Source organism: Hibiscus syriacus, unplaced genomic scaffold (genome assembly GCF_006381635.1).
Source record: "Hibiscus syriacus cultivar Baekdansim isolate YM2019G1 unplaced genomic scaffold, ASM638163v2 tig00110782_pilon, whole genome shotgun sequence".
NCBI lineage: Eukaryota > Viridiplantae > Streptophyta > Magnoliopsida > Malvales > Malvaceae > Hibiscus > Hibiscus syriacus.
Window position 1 is genome coordinate 309,483 of NW_024062860.1, and position 25,687 is coordinate 335,169.

At 36.2% G+C, this 25,687-nt stretch overlaps 1 pseudogene; it reads right to left on the reverse strand.

Annotated features, from left to right (window-relative positions):
- Nucleotides 1-126: 126 nt before the first annotated feature.
- On the reverse strand, nt 127-20,732 carry LOC120140104 (annotated as a pseudogene).
- Nucleotides 20,733-25,687: the final 4,955 nt, after the last annotated feature.

Consider the following 25,687-nt stretch of genomic DNA (forward strand, 5'->3'; position numbering starts at 1 on the left):
CAACTTGAAGCTTTACTTGTAAAAGATTAGATACAATTAACCACCCAAAAATCTTGCTACATTATTTACATGTATAGGATTACAGATGCTGAATCCCCGGATTCTGTTCATGAAATTGCATGGTGCCAGTAATAAGCAACTAGAAGATGGATGCTGTATCAGACAAGCTGATGTTCCGGTCCTATCGACTCGTAACAATGGGGTTTCCCGAAGCATCCAGATCAATAACAGCCGTTTCACCCGGCTTGTAATCTCCGGCCAGGAGGCTTCACTCAGGGGATCTTCAACTACCAAGGTAACCGCCCTCCTGAGGGGCCGTGCACCATAGGTTTGGTCATAGCCTTGACAAATGAGGTCCTTGATTGATTCAATCACCTCCAAACCAATTCCTAGAGACATAAGTCTAGCATTGACCTCTTGCAGCATCAGGTTTACAATCTCAAGCATCTGAAAATACACCAAACCGATACGACCGACCGACAGTGTATCAGTATAACGTGATCCGAGAAAATGGCTACTCTTTAAGGAATCAACGTAAAGGTACAAACCTGAGGTTTCTGGAGGGACCGAAAGACAACTACTTCATCGATCCTGTTAAGTAACTCGGGACGGAAATATGCCTTCAATTCTTCCATTATTAGAGCCTTCATTCCGGCATACGAAGTTGCCTCATCGTTCTCAAGTATGAAACTGATGGAGCCACGTCTACCTTTTGCAATCGCAGAAGAACCCACATTTGAAGTCATCACCACCAATGCATTCTTGAAAGAAACTCTTCGAGCCTGATTGACAGAATAATCGATTAATATCGATCGAAGTTGTTAATCGTTAAGCTCATGTCTAGATGATGATTATTTACAACAAAAAACCTGTGAATCCGTGAGGTGACCGTCTTCAAACAGTTGGAGAAGGATGTTGAATATATCTGGATGAGCTTTCTCAATTTCATCAAGCAGTAACAACGTGAATGGCCGTCTTCTAATAGCTTCTGTTAGCATACCGCCCACTTCGTAACCGACATAACCTGGTGGCGATCCTATTAATTTACTCACCGTATGTCGCTCCATGTATTCGCTCATGTCCAGTCTAAGCATGGAGTCCTCCTGCAATAATTGGCATTCAAGGACAGAAAAGAGGGCAAGACATATTACCAAAAAAAAAACCTTACATATGTGATTGCTCAAGTATTCGATTTTAAATAATGGGTTTCCGTTCGAACCGGAATAAAACGTTATCTCCTTAAACAAAGCATACTTTGGATATATCTAGCATATAGCATGAAGCCTTACCGATCCAAAATAGCATGCTGTTAAAGCTTTTGTTAATTCAGTTTTGCCAACCCCAGTTGGACCACAAAAGATCATTGCAGAAATTGGTCTATCGGGATTCTTTAGACCGACACGGGATCTCTTAACAGCTCGAGAAATGGCAGCAACAACCTCATCCTGACCTATAACCCTTTTCTTAAGCATCTCATCAAGGCCAACCAGAAGCATTCTTTCATCTGCAGTTATCTGCTGCACTGGTATCCCTGACCAAACTGAAGCAACTGTTGCAATTTCTTCAGGTCCCACCATTATAGGTCTGAAAGAATCACCCCGCGAAATTTCGTTAGAATCCAGGCGAAGCCTAGAGGACGAGAAGCTAATATGCGTAACCCTCAACATGACCCCTGAAAGCTAAAAAGAAGAGGAGCACACAGAGAGAGAGAGAGAGGGCATATTCGTTCTCTGAAGTAGAAGGCATAGCGAATTCTAGAAGGAGTTCACCAGAATCATCCACACCACAAGCACCGGCATCATTTTTCAACCTGCTGGCCATGACCTATTCATGACAGAAGTGCCAAACGGAGATTACAGGATCGTAGAAACTCAAAAGCTAACGTACACATACGATAAAAGATATTACCATTTTATGCATGGCCTGAACAGCTCTGATTTCTTCCCAATAATCATCAGGTGCCTTTGAGAGAATTCCAGTTTCTTGCTCTCTTTTCCTCCTAAATGCCTCAATACGTGCTCGACTTCCAGCCTCATCAATGAGGCCAATCGCTTTATCTGGGAGATACCTATCAGGAATGTATCTTGCTGAGAGGTATACAACAGCATTTATGGCTTCTAGAGTGTATATGCAGCGGTGATGAGACTCGTACTTTTCACGCAGACCAAGCAGTATCCTGACTGCATCCTCCTATAAGATATCATCACATCACAACCAAATAAGAAAGAAGGAAATAGACAATTACTTACATATAGTATAGTTTGCATTGAAAACAACCTGACATGGCTCATTGATCCATACTGGTTGAAACCTTCGAGCTAACGCTTTATCCTTTTCAAATTGGGTCCGATATTCCCCTATAGTCGTTGATGCGATACACTGCAAAAGATGTAGAATTAGTGCCCGATAAAAAATGCACATTACGAGCTTTTCATTCGAAGAGGTAATCCAGATGTATTACTGATGTTGTCTCATATTCAGTTACTGCAGTAAACAACATGCCAATGTTTTTGGCATTTCAGGCACTCTGTAAAAATTACCATATGAGAAACAGTTACCTGTAATTCACCCCTACCAAGTGCCGGCTCCAATAGATTCGCGATGTCGAGACTGGATCCCTTGTTTCCTCGGCCAACTGTACCGGATCCAATAAGTGTGTGGACTTCATCGATGAAAAGAATGATATCACCTAAAGAACAGGTATGCCAAGTATGAAAAACAATGAAATAGATTTCAACTCCCAAAAGAGCAACTCCTCATTGCAGGCACCTGATTTTATTGTCTCACTAATCAGAGCGGTAACACGGGCCTCTAACTCTCCCCTCTCCTTTGTGCCAGCGATGAATTGTCCCATGTCCAACGACATTATCTTTTTATTCTGTGCAAATTAAGAAAAAATCAATAAAGTTTGGAGATACAACCTCATTAGATGTACAAAAACAAGCATTCGGATCAAGCAAATCAGAACTAGCTATCTGGAACAACAATGACTAGTGAAGAGGCAGACAAAGAGAAATGCTGGGATTTCTGCCTGAGCAATGCTAATCGCAAGTCCTTCGGCAATGGTTGTTTTACCAACCCACTTTCCCCAAGAAAAATCGGGATCAACATGTCCCTCACTTGCACGAGCCGTAAGATCCATGCAGAATTGAGCCAAAGCACTTTTCCCTAACAATCACATATTAAGCAACAAAGCATTACCCTATGTTATTCTAAGAAAGAACCATGGAGAAATTGAAAGAACTCATCAAATGTCTACCTTTTAACTTATCAGGGAACCTCAAAACAGAAGCAGCATTACCGGAAAGAGACTTTTCAGGCATCTTTTTCGATGAAAACGAAGGTTCCCGACCATCTTTTGCAAGCTCCCCTTGCAGCCTGGTGACTGCTGCAGCTGCCAAGTGATTTATATTGGCTCCCAATCTGAGGTTTTCAGCGTAGAACAAATTGTTGAGTTAATCGATTGACGAATATGGCCAAGAGGGGTGAATTGACAATTAAAATTTTGGTGGAAGCTTTTGCAGAAAATTAAAAGAACACAGCGATTTATAGTGGTTCGACTTTCTCAACCAAAGTCTACGTCCACTACCTTAGCTATCCACACTAAGGATTTTCCACAAATTCACTATTTTGTCTTTTTTTTGAGGACAAAGAGTGACGTTACAAACCCTCAAGAATTATACCCCAAATTCTTGAGAACACTCTCTCCCAAAGAGAACAATACAAATTTGCAAACTTACAAGGAAATCCTCACAAGGTAGATTGTTTGCACAATTCTAGAACAAAGAAAAGAACACTCAAGAATAAAATACAATTGAGCACAATAAGTGTTCTTGAAAGCAAAATGAATATTGAATGAAAGATAGGCTTGAAATGCTCAAACTTGAGGTTTGATGCTTTCTCTTTGATTCTCTCTTGATTCTAGTTGCTTGATGTTTCTTCTTTTTGATCAATGGCTTCTAAGCTTGCTTAAATACACCTTGAATCACTTCTGAATGTTGGGGATCATTAATGAAATTATTGTAGCCGTTTAAGTGTGAAAACAATTAATATTTCTGCTTGGAGCGTGGGGGGAATCGGTACCTCTCATGGGGAATCGGTTCCCTAAGTGTAAAATTCAAATATTTCGACCGTTGAACAGTGGGGGAAATCGATACCCCTGGGGGGAATCGGTTCCCTCCGAGCATATTGAAATTCTTGGAACCAAACCATTCAGGGGGGAATCGGTACCCTCTTGGGGGGGAATCGGTTCCCTCTGAGTAATCTGGAATTTTTGGCTTTGAAATGGTTCGAAATATTTTGTAAAATCGTTTTGAAATTATTTTAAGATTAAAACTTAATTTTAGACTTTAGTAAGGATTTAAAATGAACTTTGAAATACTTTGAGTAATATTTTGATATTCGATTTAATATATCGAATATGCTTAGAAAAATCTTTTTCAAAATTAAAATTCTTTTAATTTAATTTGTTATATCGAAACATCAAAATGTTTTCAACAATCTCCCCCTTTTTGATATAGCAAAACATTTTAAGATTTTCTAATTTCAAAATGAATTTTGATTTTGAAAAATACTACTCCCCCTTACTTTAACACTACTCCTCTTCAAAAACTCCTCTTTTAATTTAATAACATTTCTCCCCCTTTTTGTTAAATAAAAAAGATTCGTAAAAGAATTTAAACAATGTTTTGAAATCATTTAGCCAATTGATTATATATATAGTTTAAGCTACTAAGATCACAATCAAGAGAAACGTTAGCCATTAGTTTCATAATCAATATTCATAAACAATGTGACATGGCAAAATTGGTCATATATCTAACATGATGTAAATGATGCAATAATGAAGAAATTTAACCACACCAAATATATAAGTTCAAACATCCATAATCTATCAAATAAGTTCAAATATCCAACAACAAAAAGAAAACAATCCAAAAACATTCAAAATGTTTAAACAATAAACTTTAAGTTCAAAGTACTAAAGCAAAACACAGAATCAAACATCCGTAGGAGGATCGGGAGGAGGAAAACGAGCTCGCATAGAGGTCATTTCATGAGTGAGCTCATTAATACGAGCATTGGTTGCTTCATTGTTTGCACGCATCTCCCGGAGAATTTCCAATTGTTGAGCTCCCATTGTGGATAATTGGGACTCTATAGAAGAAAAGCGTGAATCTATGGTAGCATATCGGAAATCGAATGTCTCCATAAAAGATTGAAAATATGGAGGCATTTGATTAGTTTGTTGTGCTTGCCCCTCGGGCTGCTCAGGATCATCTTCGGCTTCATCGATATCTAGCATTAATTGTTCAAACTCGGGATTGTCGTCATCTGTTGGAGGAGCTTGAGAAGAGCTAGCTCCCAGAGTATTTTCAGAAGATCGAACCCATTCACCGGTGTCCTTATTCTTTATCCATCCCGCTCTCGTTAAGGAAAGAAGATTAATTTGTTTCTTGAGAGGAAAGACGACATATAGACCTACTCTAAGCCCGGCTTTAGAAAATAGATTACTTAGAATGCAACATAAACTAGAGAGGAACAAAGTTTCTTATTTGGCACTAAGTTTACAGTTTCAACGATTTCAGAAAAAATAATCTCAGGAAGATTTATTTTAATACTGTTTTGGAAACAATGTAACCACTAAAGATCTAAAGCACGAAGAGTAGAGTAATGACCTCCGGATGGTCGAAACCACCAAGAAATCATTAGATGAAGAAAACGATCATGAAGATCTAAGACACTCGCATTATCCCTTCTTTTATACCGAGAACCTAAAAGCTATTTCTCATTTGATATACCATCATTATCTAATCCTAATTCATTAGCTATGTAAGCCGAGTCAAGATGGATGAATTGTCCTAGGAGATAGGAACGAACTGCTATGGTTTTGGTTTGAGCTCGGTTCTTAATATAAACGACATTAGAATAGAATATGCGAACAAGTTGATGGTAAACTATAGGTTCAAGGTCACAAAGTTTATCAAATTTCCACTCTTGTAAAAGAGGAAGATATCTAAAATCGATATCTATCATAGCTTGACGAGAACGGATACGTTCTTCTCTAATTTTGTAAGAGTCAAAATATTGATAATACCAAAAACGATGATTTCTAGGACCAGGATAATTGAAGCACGAGTTTTGGATAGTCATATTAGGATCAATGGGATTAGGATTAGGAATTGGAATTTCAGGAATATGAGGAGGATTTGGAGGTGGATTTGGTTGACGGTTTGAGCGACTAGATGATGACCTAGCACGTTTAGGATTGGACATTGTTTAGGAAATCGGAATAGAATAAATAACCTGCAATTTAAAAAACACATGTATGCAATTCAATTAATCCCAAAACTCAATTGAGTTCTCAATATTTCAAGGTTCTCTAAACCAATCCTAATGGAAAAAGTTTTCGAAAAACTTATTGGAAAATAAGGTTTTGAAAATCAATATATGTATAGTTTTTATAACAATAACGTAATTCAATCAAAACACAATAATTTTTTTTTATTTCAAAAATTTCAAAAAATTTAGAAAAATCTTGTGTTTTTGATGAAATTAGTTGTAAAAATTTAGTTTCTAAACACTAATAAGCAATGCCCGATCACTATTTCTATTTAGAACTAATTAAAACTAGTCCTATGTTCAAAATCAATGAAATAGAGAGTTTAGAAAAATTTACCTTGAAAGATGAGATTGAGTGGGTTTTGATGTTGTTTGCACGATTTTAATGATGCTAGCAGGTTTAGGAGATGATATTTGAAGAGAATTCCGATTAAAAACGTTGATTTGAGGCAAAAATGGAGATAGGGAGAGTAGAGAGGGGAAACGATGGCAAGAAAGAGAAGAAAAGAGGGTTTGAGCCAAAAACAAGGGTTCTGCCCGATAAAACCAGAACCCCAGGGGGGTATCGATTCCCCTAGTGGGGAATCGGTTCCCCTTCAAAAGGGGAATCGGTTCCCCTTCAAGGGGGTATCGATTCCCTCTGCCCTATAATTCAAAAATCTGTATTTTAAACACTAAAAATGCTAAATTAATCTTCTCTAGTGGTATTGGCAACTCATATATTAAAAATTAATTATGTTTAATCAATCAAATTAATCCTTAAACTACATTTGAACATAAAGTTAATTTTATCAAAAATCATAAACTTCCCCTAACTAATAGCAAAGAATGCAATAAAAAATTATTATAAGCATTTTTCATTTATTCTTAAAAGTGCTAAATTTATTTTATACACTAAGTGAAGATAAGTCAGTTAAATCTATTTCTCTCCTAAGTGTCCAAAAACGTTCCTTGTCTAAAGGTTTTGTAAAGATATCCGCTAATTGATGCAAAGTGTCAACAAATTCTAGAACTACATCTTCCTTAGTGACATTGTCTCTAATGAAGTGATGTATTATTTCAATGTGCTTAGTTCTAGAGTGTTGGATGGGATTTTTAGTGAAACAAATAGCACTAGTATTGTCACACTTGATAGGAATGGTACCTACTTCAATTCCATAATCAAAAAGTTGTTGGTTTATCCATAAACTTGTGCACAACAACTACCAGCTGAAATGTATTCGACTTCAGTGGTAGATAATGTAACACAATTTTGTTTCTTTGAAAACCAAGAAATCAATATATTTCCAAGGAATTGGCAAGTACCGGAGGTGCTTTTCCTATCTAATTTGCATCCTCCATAATCCGCATCTATAAAAGGCATGCAAGCTAAAGCTAGAGTCTCTAGGATACCAAAGTCCTAAACTAGGAGTGTCCTTAAGGTATCTAAAGATTCTCTTAACAGCTAGTAAATGTGATTCCTTAGGGCATGATTGAAATCTAGCACATAAGCAAACACTAAACATAATGTCCGGCCTACTTGCAGTTAGATAAAGTAGAGATCCAATCAATGACCTATATAATTTAACATCTACACATTTACCTCCTTCATCCAAGTCAAGCTTTATAGAAGAGCTCATTGGAGTGTCATAAGGTTTCCCATTTTCCAGTCCAAACCTCTTGAGCATATCTTTGACGTACTTAGCTTGATTGATGAAGATTGTTAGGAAATAAATCGAGTACAAGTAATTTTCCTTATAACCAGATTAGTGCGAATGCGAAATAAAAGCGGAAAAATAATACCCGAAATTGATAACGGAGTTCAACCAATTTTGCTTACGTCTCCGGACTGCTGCAGATCGTTTACTAAGAGAGAAAATTTACAGGTGTTTACAAAACACTCACTACTCACAAAAAAACTCTCTATTATTGGAAGGAAGAAATGATTTTGGGATGATTTTAAAGCTAAATGAGATAGGGTATTTATAGTTGAAATTTAGGGACTAATCTTTGTAAATACCCTAAAGTTCAATGACTCAATTTTGTAATTATCCCTATTATAAAATAATAAAAAATTTAGCCCCCTATTATTATTATTTTCAAGCAGCCGCCGGCTGCTAATAATTTTGCAGCCCATGTGCTGCTTTGACCAACAATCTCCCACTTGAAGACTTATTTCAATCTGTCTTCACACCTCGATCGATGCAGCAGTATTTCTGGTCTTTTATTCTAGCATGCCAACTGAAGCTGAACACAACTTCAGTTTGTCCGTAGTCACCGTCTTTGTTAACATGTCTGCTGGATTTTGAGCTCCACTGATCTTTTCAAGTTTCAAAATCTCATCTTCCAGAAGAGACCGGATAAATGATATCGCAATTGTATGTGCTTCGTCCTGGAATGAAAAGACGGATTCTTTGCTAGATGGATAGCACTTTGACTGTCGCAATACAAGATATTGTTTTCTTGTTTCTTGCCTAACTCTTCCAAGAAACTTTGGAGCCAAACCATCTCCTTGCTGGCTTCCGTAACAGCGACATATTCTGCTTCAGTTGTGGAGAGAGCAACTATCTTCTGTAGTTGAGAAACCCAACTCACTGCAGTTCCTCCTAGAGTATAGACATACCCTATAGTGCTCCTTCTGATGTCAACATTTCCGGCTAAGTCAGCATCTACATAGCCTGTCAGTATTGTATCTCCACCTTTGAAACAAAGTGCTTTGTCTGTGGTACCCCGCAGATATCTGAGGATCTATTTGACTGCTTCCCAGTGTACCTTGCCCGGATTATTCATGTACCTGCTAACAACTCCCACTGCATGAGCAATATCTGGTCTGGTACAAACCATGTCATACATCAGACTTCCAATTGCTGAGGCATACGACACCTTCACCATGTGTGCACGTTCTTCCTCCGTCTTTGGTGATTGGTCTTTGGAGAGTCTGAAATGAACACCTAAAGGTGTACTTACTGGTTTAGCATCTTGCATGTTGAACCTGGAGAGTACTTTGTTGATGTACTCAGCCTGTGATAACATCAAAGTCCCCGACTTTGTGTCTCTCTTGATCCTCATCCCAAGAATCTGCTTTGCAGAACCCAGATCCTTTATAGCAAACTACTTCGACAATTTTTGCTTCAAGTTTATAATCTCTTACATGTCTGAACCTGCAACGAGCATGTCATCAACGTACAACAATAAAATAATGAAGCTGTTGTCGAACCTCTTGATGTAGCAACAATGATCTGCTTGGCATCTGGTAAAACCACTACTACCCATGAAGCTATCGAACTTCTTGTACCACTGTATGGGAGCTTGTTTTAAATCATACAAGCTCTTCTTCAACCTGCATACTAGGTTTTTCTTGCCTACCTCTATGAAGCCTTCTGGCTGCCTCATATAGATTTCTTCCTCCAAATCACCATGAAGGAAAGCTATCTTTACATCTAACTGCTCAAGATGTAAATTCTCTGCAGCTACAATTTTCAATACCAGTCTGATTATAGACAGCTTCACGACTGGAGAGAAAATTTCATTGTAGTCAATACATTCTTTTTGCTGAAATCCTTTGACAACCAATCTTGCTTTGTAGCGTTTGCTCCCATCGTGCTCTTCTTTGATCCTGTAAATCCACTTGTTATGGAGCGCTCTCTTGCCTGGTGGTAATTCAGCTAATTCCCACGTCTGATTTGACATAAGCGAGTCCATCTCATCTTTCATGGAAGACTCCCACTTGATTGAATCATCCACCTGCATCGCTTCATCATAGCACTCTGGTTCACCATTGTCAGTCAGCAACAAGTAGTGCAAAGAAGGCGAATACCGTTGGGTTGGTTTAGGAATTCTGGAGGAGCGTCTCAGTTCTGGTGTGCCCGGTTCTTCCTCTTGAACTGCTTCAGGACTGATCTGAACATCATTTCCAGAAATCTCCTCGAACTCAGCAAATTCCTTTGTTTCAGCTTTGGTATTACTTGATTCTGCGGTTGACCTGTCTTTGTACATCACATTTTCATTGAAAATGACGTCTCTGCTTCTGATGATCTTTTGATTTTCGTAGTCCCAAAATCGGTAACCGAACTCATCACCACCGTAACCAACAAAGACGCATTTATTGGACTTGGCATCAAGTTTACTTCTTTCAGCAGAGTTTATGTGTACATAAGAAATACAACCAAACACTCTTAAGTGTGAAAGGTTTATTTTTTTCTTGCACCAAACTTCCTCTGGTATTCTGCCATCCAAAGGAACTGAGGGCCCACGGTTGATCAAGTAAGCTGCAGTGTTGATTGCTTCAGCCCATAGAAATTTGGGCAAGCCGGCATGTATCCTCATACTTCTGGCACGTTCATTCAGAGTTCTGTTCATGCGCTCTGCTACACCATTATATTGCGGTGTCTTGGGAACTGTTGTCTTCATCTTGATCCCATTGTTTGCGCAGAAATCTCTGAATCTACTGTCTCTGTACTCTCCTCCATTGTCAGACCTCAACCGCTTGACTTTCAAACCAGTCTCATTTTCCATCATGGCCTTCCATTTTCTGAAGGTATCAAAGACTTCTGATTTCTTCTTCAGAAAATAAACCCACACCTTCCTTGTTGAATCATCGATGAAGGTGACATAATATAGTGAGCCTGCAAGAGATGGAACTGGGGATGGTCCCCATACATCAGTATGAATCAATTCTAACCTTTCTGCCTTGGGTGTCTTGCCAATCTTTGCAAAACTGACTTTCTTTTGTTTGCCAAAGATGCAATCCTCGCATAGTCTGACATCTACATTCTTTAGATCCGGCAGCTTCCCTTTTGACAGAAGTATCTTCATTCCTTTCTCGCTCATATGGCCAAGCCTTTGGTGCCATAGGTTTGATTTTTCCATTAGCATCTGCTACTGCAATGATATTCTCTAAATTTGAGGTTATATAGAGAGTACCGGTTTTCTTACCACGAGCAATGTCGAGTGCTCATTTGGTAATCTTCCATTCACAACCTGAAAAGGTTGTACTATATCCTTCTCCATCAAGCTGTCCAACAGAAATCAGATTTCTTTTGAGGCCAGGAATATGTCTCACTCCTGTCAGCTTCCAGGTGGTCTGGTTTGGCAACTTTAGTCGGATATCTCCTTTTCCGACGATCTTCAAGGTTTCATCATCAGCAAGATGAACCTTCCCAAAATCACCACTAACATAGTTCTCTATGATTTCTTGGCATGAGGTGGAGTGGAAAGATGCCCCTGAATCCAAGATCCATGATTCAATCAGACTGTTGACGCTTAGAATCATGGCATCACCTGTCTCCTCTGTCACGTTGGCAGATTCATGTGCACCAGTATCTTTCTTCAGTGCTTGGCAATCTCTTTTAAAGTGACCTTTCTTGCCACAATTATAACAGGTAAAATCTTTCTTTCCCGTTCTGGATTTTTCCCGTCTGGATTTTGATCTGCCACGATTTGAATATCTTTCTGAAGTTCTTCCTCTAGACTCCGTGTGCAAGGCTGAGGAGGTTGATGTTTCAACCGATTCTCTCCGTCGAATTTCTTCACTCAATACCAGATCCCGAACATCGTCGAATTTCAATTTGCTGTTTCCCGACGATCTGCTGACTGCTGTAACAGTAGCATTCCAACTGTCTGGTAGAGATGATAAGAGAATTAAAGCTCGAACTTCATCATCGAACTCAATTTCCACTGAACTCAACTGGGTTGTGATTGTGTTGAGTTCATTTAGGTGTTGTGCCACCGATGCCCCTTCCGTCATCCGCAAATTGAATAATCGCCTCATCAAATGAACTTTGTTTGAGGTCGATGGCTTCTCATACATACTGGAGAGAGCCGCCATAAGACCCGCCGTGGTCTTTTCCTTTGCTATGTTGAAAGCAACATTGCGGGATAACGACAGTCGGATAACTCCGAGGGCTTGTCTGTCGAGAAGAGCCCAATCTTCATCCTTCATGCCCTCTGGTTGCTTTCCTGAGAGGGGTTGATATAGATTTTTCTGGTACAAAAAATCTTCGATCTGCATCTTCCAAAAGCCAAAGTCCGCACCATCGAACTTTTCAATTTTCACCTTCCCTTCGTCTGCAGCCATCGCTCCCACTCGAATATGGCTTCTTTGAATCGTTTTTGACAATTTCTGCGAACCGCCGTGTATTTGAACACCTCCGTCGACAAATTCGTATCGCCGACAAAATTTCACTATTCACGAAATTTACTATTCACATGAATAGTAACCTTGCAGAAAAATTGGCAAAATTCACAACAAAAAGCTCATGATACCAGTTGTTAGGAAATAAACCGAGTACAAGTAATTTTCCTTATAACCAGATTAGTGCGAATGCGAAATAAAAGCGGAAAAATAATACCCCAAATTGATAACGGAGTTAAGCCAATTTGTTTACGTCTCCGGACTGCTGCAGATCGTTTACTAAGAGAGAAAATTTACAGGTGTTTACAAAACACTCACTACTCACAAAAAAACTCTCTAGTATTGGAAGGAAGAAATGATTTTGGGATGATTTTGAAGCTAAATGAGTTAGGGTATTTATAGTTGAAACTTAGGGACTAATCTTTGTAAATACCCTAAAGTTCAATGACTCAATTTTGTAATTATCCCTATTATAAAATAATAAAAAATTTAGCCCCTATTATTATTATTTTCAAGCAGCCGCCGACTGCTAATAATTTTACAGCCCATGTGCTGCTTTGACCAACAAAGATGTCATCTTTTCTTTGCTTGATTTGGAGTCCCAAGAAAAATGAGAGCTCCCCCATCATGCTCATTTCCAATTCGCTTTGCATTAGCTTAGAAAATTCTTGGCAAAGAACATCATTAGTAGAACCAAATATTATATCATCAACATAGATTTGAACTACTAATAAATTTACCTTTATGCTTTAAAAACAATGTATTGTCAACCTTCCCTTTTGAAAAACCCTTTTCAATTAAAAAATTTGACAATCTTTCATACCAAGCTCTAGGAGCTTGTTTTAAACCATAAAGTGTTTTTGTCAATTTAAGAACATGATCCGGAAATTTTGAATCTTCAAAACCTGGATGTTGTTCTACATACACTTCTTCTTTTATAAAACCATTTAAAAATGCACTTTTAACATCCATTTGATATAGTTTAAATTCATGAAAACATGCAAATGCTAATAACATTCTAATTGCTTCCATCCTAGCTACGGGAGCGTATGTTTCATCATAGTTTATGACCTCTTCTTGAGTATACCCTTGAGCAACAAGTCTAGCCTTGTTTCTCACTATATTACCACTCTCATCAAGCTTATTTCTAAATACCCATCTAGTACCTACAATAGATTTATTACTAGGTCTTTCAACTAATGTTCATACTTTACTTCTCTCAAATTGATTTAATTCTTCTTGCATAGCCATAATCCAATGTTCATCATTTAATGCTTCTTTAATATTCTTAGGCTTTATGCATGAAATAAATGCAACATAATTACAAATATTTCTAAGAGAAGATCGAGTTGTTACCCCTTTGGATGGATCATATATAATCTCACCATCCTTGACATAGTTGTACTCTCTTGGATAAGATACTTCCCTTTCTTCAATGGTTGGATTCTCAAGAGGATCATGAGTTTCCTCATCTTTCGTTTCTTCCTTTGATGATGATTCTCCAACGTCATGTCTGACGTCATTTGTATTTAATGATTCTCCAACGTCATTTGTATTTATAATACCTACATCGTCATTCAAACAAGAATCCTTCCTCGGAAGGAGATTATCATCGAAAACAACATGTATAGACTCTTCTTCAACCAAAGTTCTTTTATTAAATACTCGATAAGCTTTAGAATTTAAGGAATAACCCAGAAAAATTCCTTAATCACTTTTAGCATCAAATTTGCCAATGTTTTCTTTACCGTTGTTTAAAACGAAACCTTTACATCCAAAAGGATGAAAATAGCTAATGTTAGGCTTTTTATTTTTGAAAATTTCATATGGAGTTTTCTTTAAAATTGACCTAATCATTACTCGATTTACAACATAACAAGCGATATTTGTGGCTTCCGCCCAAAAATATTTTGGCAAATTATTTTCACAAAGCATGGTTCTAGCCATTTCTTCTAAAGTTCAATTTTTCCTCTCAATAACTCCATTTTGTTGAGGGGTTCTAGGTGCTGAAAAATTATGGCTAATATCATTAGAATTAAAAAACTCATTAAATCCAAGATTTTCAAATTCAGTGCCATGATCACTTCTAACACTAGTGATAGAATAACCTTTTTCGTTTTGGATTACTTTTGAAAATGTGATGAAATTTTCTAATACTTCATCTTTAGTACTTAAGAATAGAACCCAAGTATATCTAGAATAGTCATCTACCAAGACAAATGCACATTGTTTTCCACCCAAGCTAGTAGTCCTAGTTGGCCCAAAAAGATCTATATGGATCAATTGTAATACTCTACTGGTTGACACATCATTAATGGATTTAAAAGAAACTCGTTTTTGTTTTCCTTTAGCACAAGCATCACAGATTTTTATCATTATCAAATTTTAGTTTAGGTAGCCCTCGAACCAATTCTCCTTGAACTAACCGTTGCAAAACACTCATGCTAGCATGTCTTAGTCTCCTATGTCATAACCAACTATCATGCTCATCCTATTCTATGACCAACAAGCATAATCCTATTAGATGCAATGTCAATGACTTTACAACCATTAGTTTCAAATATGACATTGAACCCCTTATCATATAATTGACTAATACTCAAGAGATTATGCTTTAATCCATTCACATATAACACATTTTTAATTTGTATGGAAGAGGTATTACCTATTGTACATATACTTTCGATGTGACCTTTTGAATCATCACCAAAAGTCACTTCTCCTCTATTTTTGGCGTTAAACTCTATGAACCGGTTTTTGTCCCCGATCATGTGTCTCGAGCATCCACTATCAAGGTACCATGAATTTAGATTTGTTTCCCGTTCCTTGTAGCAATGCTCCTTTTCCTACAAACATAGATTAATTTTTTATTTTTGGTACCCAAATTCTTTTGGGTCCATATTCATTAGTTTCCAAAATCCTAGTCCCCTTAGGTATCCATTTGTGTAGGATATCCTTATCTTTAGTAGTAATGAGCTCTTTAGGAACCCATATACTTCTAACGATTTTTCCATTAGAGGTTCTTTGGGGACCTCTATGATTGTAGTTTTTAAAACTTTTTCTAACAAAGTTGGATTTTGAATTTTCTCCATTTTCAAAACGTTTTGTTCTAACTTTATCAAAAGAAGCTTTAAGATCATCAATTTTCTTTTGATGATCATCATTGACCTTTGAAAGTAAATTTTGCAAATCCAAAATTTTCTTTTCAAACTCTTCTAGTTTGATTTGCAAATCTTTGATTTTACTTTCAAGATTGTTGTTGGTTTTGGATATGAGTTTATTTTCATTTTTCAATTTTGAAATATCATTTTTATATTTTAAAAATAATTTCTTATAATCCGAAGCCAACCCATTATATTCCTCTAATAACTCATCATAGGATAAATCATCAAAATCAGATGAGTTAGAGGTTACCTTAGAATCTTCCCCGAATGCCATCAAGCACAAGTTTACTACTTCTTGTTCCTCTTCATCAGAACCTTCTTCATCGCTCCATGTAGCCACATGAGACTTGTGCTTATTCTTTGATTGACCCTTTCTCTTCAATTGTGGGCAATCATATTTGACATGCCCCAGCTTTTTGCATTCATAGCAAATGATTGGGTCATTCTCTTTTGGTTCATTTTTGAGGCCTTCATTTCATTTTAATTTTCTTCCTCGGTAAGGTCTCATCATTTTTCTGAACCGTTTGCCAAACAATGCCATTTCCTCGTCATCGTCATCTTCATCCGAATTACTCTCATCTTTTGTGGATTTGAGAGCAACTCCAATGTTTTTCTTCTTCTCTTTCTTCTTTAGTGTCTCTTCAATCTTATCGAGGTCCACCTCATCTTCAAGCATCATTTCATGAGTGAGGAGTGAACCGATTAGCTCTTCAAGAGTTAAGGATGTTAGGTCCTTAGACTCGATGATTGCCATCTTCTTTGATTGCCATGATTTTGGAAGGGAGTAAACTAACTTCCTCACAAGCTTTTCATTTGAAATGATCTCTCCATATGATTTGAGACCATTGACAATCGTTGAGAATCTATCTGTCATAGCTTTGATATTTTCATTTGGTTTCATCCTGAAATTTTCATAGCTATGCGTTAGAATACTAATTTTAGATTTCTTTACCTCATCGGTACCTTCATGAGTGACTTGAAGTTTGTCCCATATTTCTTTGGCAGTTGTACAAGATGAAACTCTTCTGTATTTATCTGGTCCAATAGCACAAAATATGATATGGATGGCTTTGGAGTTGAGCTGGAACATTTTTGTCTCTCATTCACTCCACAATCTTGGATGAGTGAGAGGCTTGATGTATCATTCTTCTACACATTCCATGCTCCCATGTCACTTTCTTGAATGACGTACATCATCCTATTTTTCCAATAGGCATAGTTAGCCCCATTGAAGAAAGGAGGCTTGTTGACGGGCATCGAATCGAGACCGGAGTCGAAGTTTGAAGTAGAGGCCATTGATGACTTTGATTATCGATGTAACTCTTCCCGAATCGACTCAAGAGGTGATTAAACCTTCAAATGAGTTAGGCTCTGATGCCAATTGTTGAGTTAATCGATTGACGAATATGGCCAAGAGGGGGTGAATTGGCAATTAAAATTTTGGTGGAAGCTTTTGCAGAAAATTAAAAGAACACAGCGATTTAGAGTGGTTCGACTTTCTCAACCAAAGTCTACGTCCACTACCTTAGCTATCCACACTAAGGATTTTCCACAAATTCACTAATATGTCTTTCATTTGAGGACAAAGAGTAACCTTACAAACCCTCAAGAATTATACCACAAATTCTTGAGAACACTCTCTCCCAAAGAGAACAATACAAATTTGCAAACTTACAATGAAATCCTCACAAGGTAGATTGTTTGCACAATTCTAGAACAAAGAAAAGAACACTCAAGAATGAATACAATTGAGCACAATAAGTGTTCTTGAAATCAAAATGAATATTGAATGAAAGATAGGCTTGAAATGCTCAAACTTGAGGTTTGATGCTTTCTCTTTGATTCTCTCTTGATTATAGTTGCTTGATGTTTCTTCTTTTTGATCAATGGCTTCTAAGCTTGCTTAAATACACCTTGAATCACTTCTGAATGCTGGGGATCATTAATGAAGTTATTGTAGCCGTTTAAGTATGAAAACAATTAATATTTTGCTTGGAGCGTGGGGGGAATCGGTACCCCTCATGGGGAATCGGTTCCCTGAGTGTAAAATTCAAATATTTTGACCATTGAACAGTGGGGGGAATCGGTACCCCTGGGGGGAATCGATTCCCTCCGAGCATACTGGAATTCACGGAGCTAAACCATTCAGAGGGAATCGGTTACCTCTGAGCAATCTGGAATTTTTGGCTTTGAAATGGTTCAAAATATTTTGTAAAATCGTTTTGAAATTATTTTAAGATTAAAACTTAACTTTACACTTGAGTAAGGATTTAAAATGAACTTTGAAATACTTTGAGTAATATTTTGATATTCAATTTAATATATCGAATATGCTTAGAAAAATCTTTTTCAAAATTAAAATTCTTTTAATTTAATTTGTTATATCGAAACATCAAAATATTTTCAACACAAATCAATGTCATGAAACCAACATGTTAATGATCTGTAAAAGAAATTTCCACCAGCAAAAATCAAACAAATATGCTCATTTTAGAAGAAAAATATAACCTTTTCAGGACCCAACTAGCACTTCCATGATCAACCGTGAATAAACCAATGGCAATATGCTAGGTTTTAGGTATGGCTGATGAATATACCATTAAAGAGGACAGAGGATGGAGCGGAGTGAGCGGAGCGTTTGGTAAATATGTACCAGTGTTTATTTATTATAAAGGAGATGTAACCAAAACCTATGTTATATTGAATGAAAAATCTAGTGCCGCCCATTGCACCGAGGACATAAGCACATTACTGAACCTCGTTAAAATTCTTGTGTTCTTTTCGTTTTCTTTACCCCGATTATTCAACACTCGGGTGCGATGAAATTATAGCCCATAGTCCTCGAATACTCCAAGGCGGCCTCGAAAACTCGTTTCATGCTTATCGAGAACGGCACATCCGTTGAAGAAACTATAGACCCTTGTTGTTTATCACCCGAATCCTCACCTGCAAGAACGAGTGATTTTATGCTAGAGGCGAATTTATAAAATTTTGTAGATAATAACATAATATCAATAAAAATAAAATGAAACAATCTCAGCTGTACGATAATTTAAAATTTTTAAATGCAACTCAAAGATTTAAATAGTGATTCTAAGTAGTGACCATTATATAGTGATTCTAAGTAGTGGCCATTATATAGTGATAATTGCGTCGTCCAAAACCATTATTTAGGGATTTAAACTTATGTTGCATTGATATAGATACGGGGATAGATACGGGGTTGGGGATAAAAACGATAATTTCTAAAATTACAGGGTACGAGGACGGCAAGGATACGACATATAAAATAATTTTAAAATTATAAATATATATAAAAAATCATAAATAAAGTCAAATATCAAGACTCAAACCAGTAAAATCCTAATATTTAAGCATTTTTTAAAATTATAAGTTTAATTTCGTTTATCTGACTTAAAGGAAACATTTGCCTCTTTACTTCTTCTGTAATTATAATCACACAAAGGGAGAAAAACATTTTTAGCATATAATAAACGGCGGGACTAAAATGAAATAGCTTTCAAATTAATTAAGAACGTCAACAATTAAACCATGATATATAAAAATGATGAATGACTAAAATGTAAGCTTATTAAAGTTATAAGGTTCGATATAGAGAATAATCCATTCTATTTATGGACTAAAACATTGAGTTACAAAGACAAAGAACCAAAATGATTATTTTCCTCTGAATACTAAAAAACGGCTAGGGAGAGTGCAATACGGCGTTGTTTTGGGATATGTATATACCCTATTATAACACCAAAGAAACCGTAACCCCCCAATATTTACCCGACCATTTTTGTTCTTCACTCTCTCCTTCCTCTTTGCTTCTCCCAACCGGGAGAATGTGACACCACTCCGGCAGCCATAAATCGTAGTGATAAGGGTCGGATTACCCAAATTTATTCCCTAAAAGCCAATCTTTCAACCTCTAAACCACCTAGCCTCAAACCCGACTCAAAATCTTTACTCTCTCCCAAAATGAAACACCAAAATGGAAAAAAAATACTTTTGTGTTTTTGGGATCCTACGACAGGCGAGACAACGGGGTGCTCAATACCGAGAGGTAAAGCTTCGTTCTTCTCTTGTTTTTGTTTTTGATTTTTGATCTGAAAATAGTTTTCTCTCTTTCATTTTCGAATCTAGCTCTGAAAAATGGTTCTAAGCCTCCCTTTTACTTGAATCGGGTGTTGCATGTTATTATTTTGTTCTGTTCTTGTGTTACCGATGACATGAGATATGATTGTCCTAATGTCAGCGTTGCTAGTCACATATCGTCCCCGAAACATCCCAATGAGCACCGGAACATCCCCGTATCGTTCGGCCGTACCCTGCCACTGTGGCATGTCCCTGTACGTACATCGACTGTCCCTGTATCGTTCCTATGCCAGGGACGTTTCGGGTACTTGAAACGCCCTTCCTCTACCGTCTCGTGCAACATAGATTTAAACAGCGATCGATATATCGTAGTAACAATTTCGTTTGAAACTGATATCATATGATCGACATACTCCCAGTGATTACAATAGCATCTATTATGTCCGCAATTACGACTAACTCAATGCAATCGAAAATGCAGTGGTAACCATAATTTAAATTCATACGGAACATCTGCAATCACGTAAACGCAACATAATCTAAAGCACAACTATATCCCTACTCACCTAAATCAGGGTCACTAGTTTGCCAAATGCTACGAACAGCGTCCCGAGCATTCTGATACTTAAGCCAGACCCCAAGAAACCATTGGGGTCACGATCCTCACCAATCAAACCCAATAAAGATGTTGGGTAAAAACCATGTCTTTGCTAAGAGATTTGGCTTCTCTATGAGAAAGGATCCCGGCTTTGATTGCTCCCTCTATGAAACGCACAAAAACTGTAGAAATTTCAATGGGTTTTCTTCTTTTATGAGAATGGGGATGTTCAACATGAAAAATTGTTGTAGAGAGAGATTGAGAGGCCAAAACAAGAGGAAGTTGAAGAAGAAGAAACCCAATTATCATTACTGAATGAATTCCGATTGAAACGAGAAGGGAAACATGGATGGGACCATATACAACATGAATGGAAATGAATTGCTAGAGAAGAAGAAGAAGATAGAACCTCCATATTTGTTTCAAATGAAATTTTGTGAGTAGCTTTTGGCAGTCAGGAGGAGCTTCATTAAGGAAGAAAGGAAAGAGAAGAGCGGAGAAAATATAGGTGGAGTGAGAGATGTTGTCCAATCGAAATTGAAGTATATTCTATTGACAGGAAGAATGGAGAGGAAGAAGAAGCGTCTAATTGCCACGTCAAGCCACCATTTCTCTTTCCTCTGTTGTGACAAAAAATGGAGGGAAGTTATGTTGTGAGATAGACTAATATACGGTTAAAAAATGACGTGACTGATTAAATAGATGACCGGTTAAAAGTGCTACCAGAATTGTTATATGTTTTCACCGAAAATATTATTTGTGTTGGTAATAATAATAGTAATAACTGGGAATATTATCGTCGTATGTAAAATACACAAAAAATGACTTTAACATAACCATTTAATTACTGGAAACATTATCAACCATAATAACATACATGTAGCGCTTATTTAATGTAATAGGTAGATCTTTTTAAGCTGATGGAGCCTTAGAAATCTGACGATAACAAAATAGGTTAATTACTGGAAACATTATCAAGCATAATAACATAATAGGTAGTGCTTATTTAATGTAATAGGTAGTTCCTTTTTAAGATAGTGGAGCCTTGGAAATCCGACGATAACAAAACCGGTTTATTACGCCGATATAATTCTATTGTTTACATAGTAAATTTACTTGTTACTTTGTTTCGAAATTCCGGGTATTGATACTTTATATATGAGTATCGGTGCAATTTGTGTGCAAATTGTTGAGAAGCATACTAGAACACAAGTATCGATACATATATATAAAGTATCGTTACTTTAAATTTATGCCCATTATCATTAAACCGATATAATTTTAGTGTTTACATTGTTGATTTACCTAAAACATTAATTTTACCTATTACTTGGTTTCGAAATTTCGGGTATCGATACTTTATATACGAGTATCGATACATTTTACGTGCAAATTATAGAAGGCATACTGGAACAAAAGTATCGATACCTATATATAAAGTATCGATACTTTATATTTTGATAAAGTAATAGATAAATTTACAATGTAAATGGTAAAAGTATATCGGTCTAATAATAATAGGAGTAAATATAAAGTATCGATACTTGTTATATGGGGATTGATACTTTTATTCCAGTATGCATGCAAAACAAATCTTTGGAGATCAAATGTTGTGATATATACGGAGATATTGGTTGGAAACCATAATAATTTGAGGCACAAACTAGAAAATTGGATATGTGAAGAATGCCTTTCGGATCGAATCCATTTCATCTAGATCATGAAGATAGGATAACCGTCTAAGAGAAACATACCTGATTTAGAAGTCGGTCATTGTTAATCTCGATGGCGATGTATCTGGTTCTGATGTTTTAAAGCATTAGAAGCATATCAGAACTAGATGCATCGCCATCGAGATTAACAATGATCAACTTCTAATCATGTATTCTCTTAGACGGTTATCCTATCTTCATGATCTAGATGAAATGGATTCGATCCTGAAGGCATTCTTCACATATCCAATTTTCTAGTTTGTGCCTCAAATTATTATGGTTTCCAACCATATCTCCGTATATATCACAACATTTGATCTCCAAAGATTTGTTGGTTGATTGGTCGTGATTTTCCGAACATTTGATCTCTAATGCCATCTTTTTTACTCCAACCGACATTTTCAATAAATTCGTATGCCTCTAGTCATGGATAACATGTCAATATTCTGGGATAAGTGAATAGGGTGGTAAAGAAAAATCCACTTCATTCTTCTTCAATATATGGGTAATGACACATCCATATGGCAGTGAAGTGGAAATGGAATAACCCTTTTTGACTAAATTAACAATTGTATCAAATATAAGTTGTGCAATGTTTGGAGCGGTTTTTGAGTTGTACTTCGCTAACCACCAATAATCAATATCTTGAATTATTGAAAAAATTTCACCTAAAGGACGAATAAACCAAGTCACAATTTTGTGAAACACTCTAGCCTGCACATCTAGGTGAATGGGGCTATTCCTATCCTTACGTTTAATGCTCAGATCTAAATCAGTTTCATTTGAATCCCCTTTATTCTGGACACATATACCTACAGCAATAGATTCTGAAGATATATATATATATCATTCCCATTAAATAAGTATTTATTCCTATGATGTTGTTCCTATTAGGGTCACGGTCAAATGAAGCATCACTGTAGAAAACTCTAACAAGGTTTAGGAAATATTATAATTCTACAGCAAGAGATTCAAGCCAACCCCATTCTAAAAATCTATGTTTAAAATAAAATTAATATTTTTCATTGAACATGAAATCCATGTCAATAACACGTTCGGGACGAATCTTTCTTCCTTGGAAATGCCGATAAAATCTTTCTTTCTCTTCCTCAGTTCTAAAGTTTTTTTGGTATAAAACGACCTTATTTGATCAGAAGACCTTACTTGAGAAGAAGACCTTGGTTGAGAAGAAGGTTTTGATTGAGAAAAACTGCATCTCGGACGTTTTGGAGCCATTTTTAGGAGTGGATATACAGGTTGTTACATGAAACACAAGCACATTAAGAAAAAACCTTTCTAATCCCTAAATCAGTAAAACCCTAATTTTCAACAAAATATGTGGAAATTTACTTGCAAATATTATCGGAATAGATGCAAGTACCGATCTACAATGGTTAAAGAACCTTGAAAGATGCACGGATTCGTTAAAGGTATTCGTCGGAGTAGAAGAGAAATCAAAAGGCATGGGGAGCGACATTTCGATATAAGTATGGTATGAAGGATCGATTCTTTTTTAAATAAATAAGACAAAAACAAGAAATGCGCCTACCGAATATTTGTATACATTGAAAGTATCAATAACTATAAGTAAAGTATTGATACTTAATGTTTACGTCTTTTATCAATAAACCGATAGACTTTTACTGTTTATATTGTAAAATTACTTATTACTTTATCAGGTATCAATACTTCTAATATTGGTATCGATACTTTTTTCCGTGCAAACTGTTGAGAAGCATACTGGAATGAAAATATCAATACCTACAAATAAAGTATTGATACTTAATGTTTACGCCTTTTATCAATAAACCAATAGACTTTTACCGTTTACATTGTAAAATTACCTATTACTTTATCGGGTATCGATACTTTGTTCAGTGCAAACCGTTGAGAAGCATACTGAAATGAAAGTATCGATACCTACAAATAAAGTATCGATACATAATGTTTACGCATTTTATCAATAAACCTGTAGACTTTTACCATTTATATTGTAAAATTACCTATTACTTTAACAAGTATAGATACTTCTAATACTGGTATCGATACTTTGTTCTGTGCAAACTGTTGAGAAGCATACTAGAATGAAAGTATCGATACCTATAAATAAAGTATCGATACTTAATGTTTATGCCTTTTATCATTAAACCAAAAGACTTTTACCATTTACATTGTAAAATTACCTATTACTTTAACAAGTATTGATACTTATAATATTGGTATCGATACTTTGTTTCGTGCAAACTGTTGAGAAGCATAATGGAATGAAAATATCGATACCTACAAATAAATTATTGATACTTAATGTTTACGCCTTTTATCAATATACCGGTAGACTTTTACCGTTTACATTGTAAAATTACCTATTAATTTAATGGGTATCGATACTTCTAATATTGGTATTGATAATTTGTTCGTGCAAACTTTTGAGAAGCATACTGGAATGAAAGTATCGATACCTATAAATAAAGTATCAATACTTAATGTTTACGCCTTTTATCAATAAACTAGTAGACTTTTACCGTTTACATTGTAAAATTACCTATTACTTTAACGGGTATCGATACTTCTAATATTGGTATCGATACTTTATTGAGATCAAAATATTTGACAACCATACTGGAATTAAAGTATCGATAAAGTTTCGATACTTACAGAAAATGTGTATAAACTTATATTCAAAGTATCGATTTTTATATTAGTGGTATTGATACTTCTAGGTAAATTTAATGCATTTGGTACTTATTAATTGTACATACCTAAATATGTCCTAACAAATAAATGTTGTACCCACCCTTCAACTACCACAACGTAATATAATTAAAAACACACTTCAACAAATAAATGTTCTTTTATGAACCTCGACTCCTACTTCAACTTCTAACATCAAAATTCAACATCAACTCCTATTGGGACCACATAAAGTTTCTTCAACAAATTTTTTTTGGAGACTTAAGAAGCATTTATAAAAATATACCATACTTCATCAGACGATGTTAAGCCGAGCGAGGAATACCATGAAGGACTTACTGTTGATGAATCTGAAAGATTGGTTGGTCAACTCTTTTCTTCATGTGAGGAAGCTTGGGATTTTTACAAGGAATATGCACGGAAACATGGTTTTAGCGCACGTCGGGAAAAACGCCTAGATACGGAAGGAATGTGAAGACACAATAATTTTTTGTTCAAAAGAAGGATTTCAGTTAGTCAAATTCAATACTATTGATAGTCAACGTTCTCATAATCCAGTCACAAGAACCGGATGCAAGGTAAATCTTGGTCACGAAAACAAATACAAACGATCATTGGGTTCTAAGTAAGTCTTTTCAGGAACATAATCATGCATTGTTCACAACTGTTATGACACAATTTATACGATCTAATAGAGCTGTGACTGAGGCTGATGTGGATGAGGTAACATCATTGAAAGATGTTGGTGTTGGGACATCACAAGTAATGAATTATTTGAAGCATCAGGCAGGGGTTATCATAATGTTGGATTTACAAATAAAGACCTCTACAATGCACTTCAAAGAGGTAAAGCAAAGGACGTCAATGGGGATGTGAATGCACTGATTTCTTACTTTGATTATAAGAAAGAAGATGATCCCGGGTGTTTTATGACACTCAGTTGATAAATCAGGGGCATTGCATATTC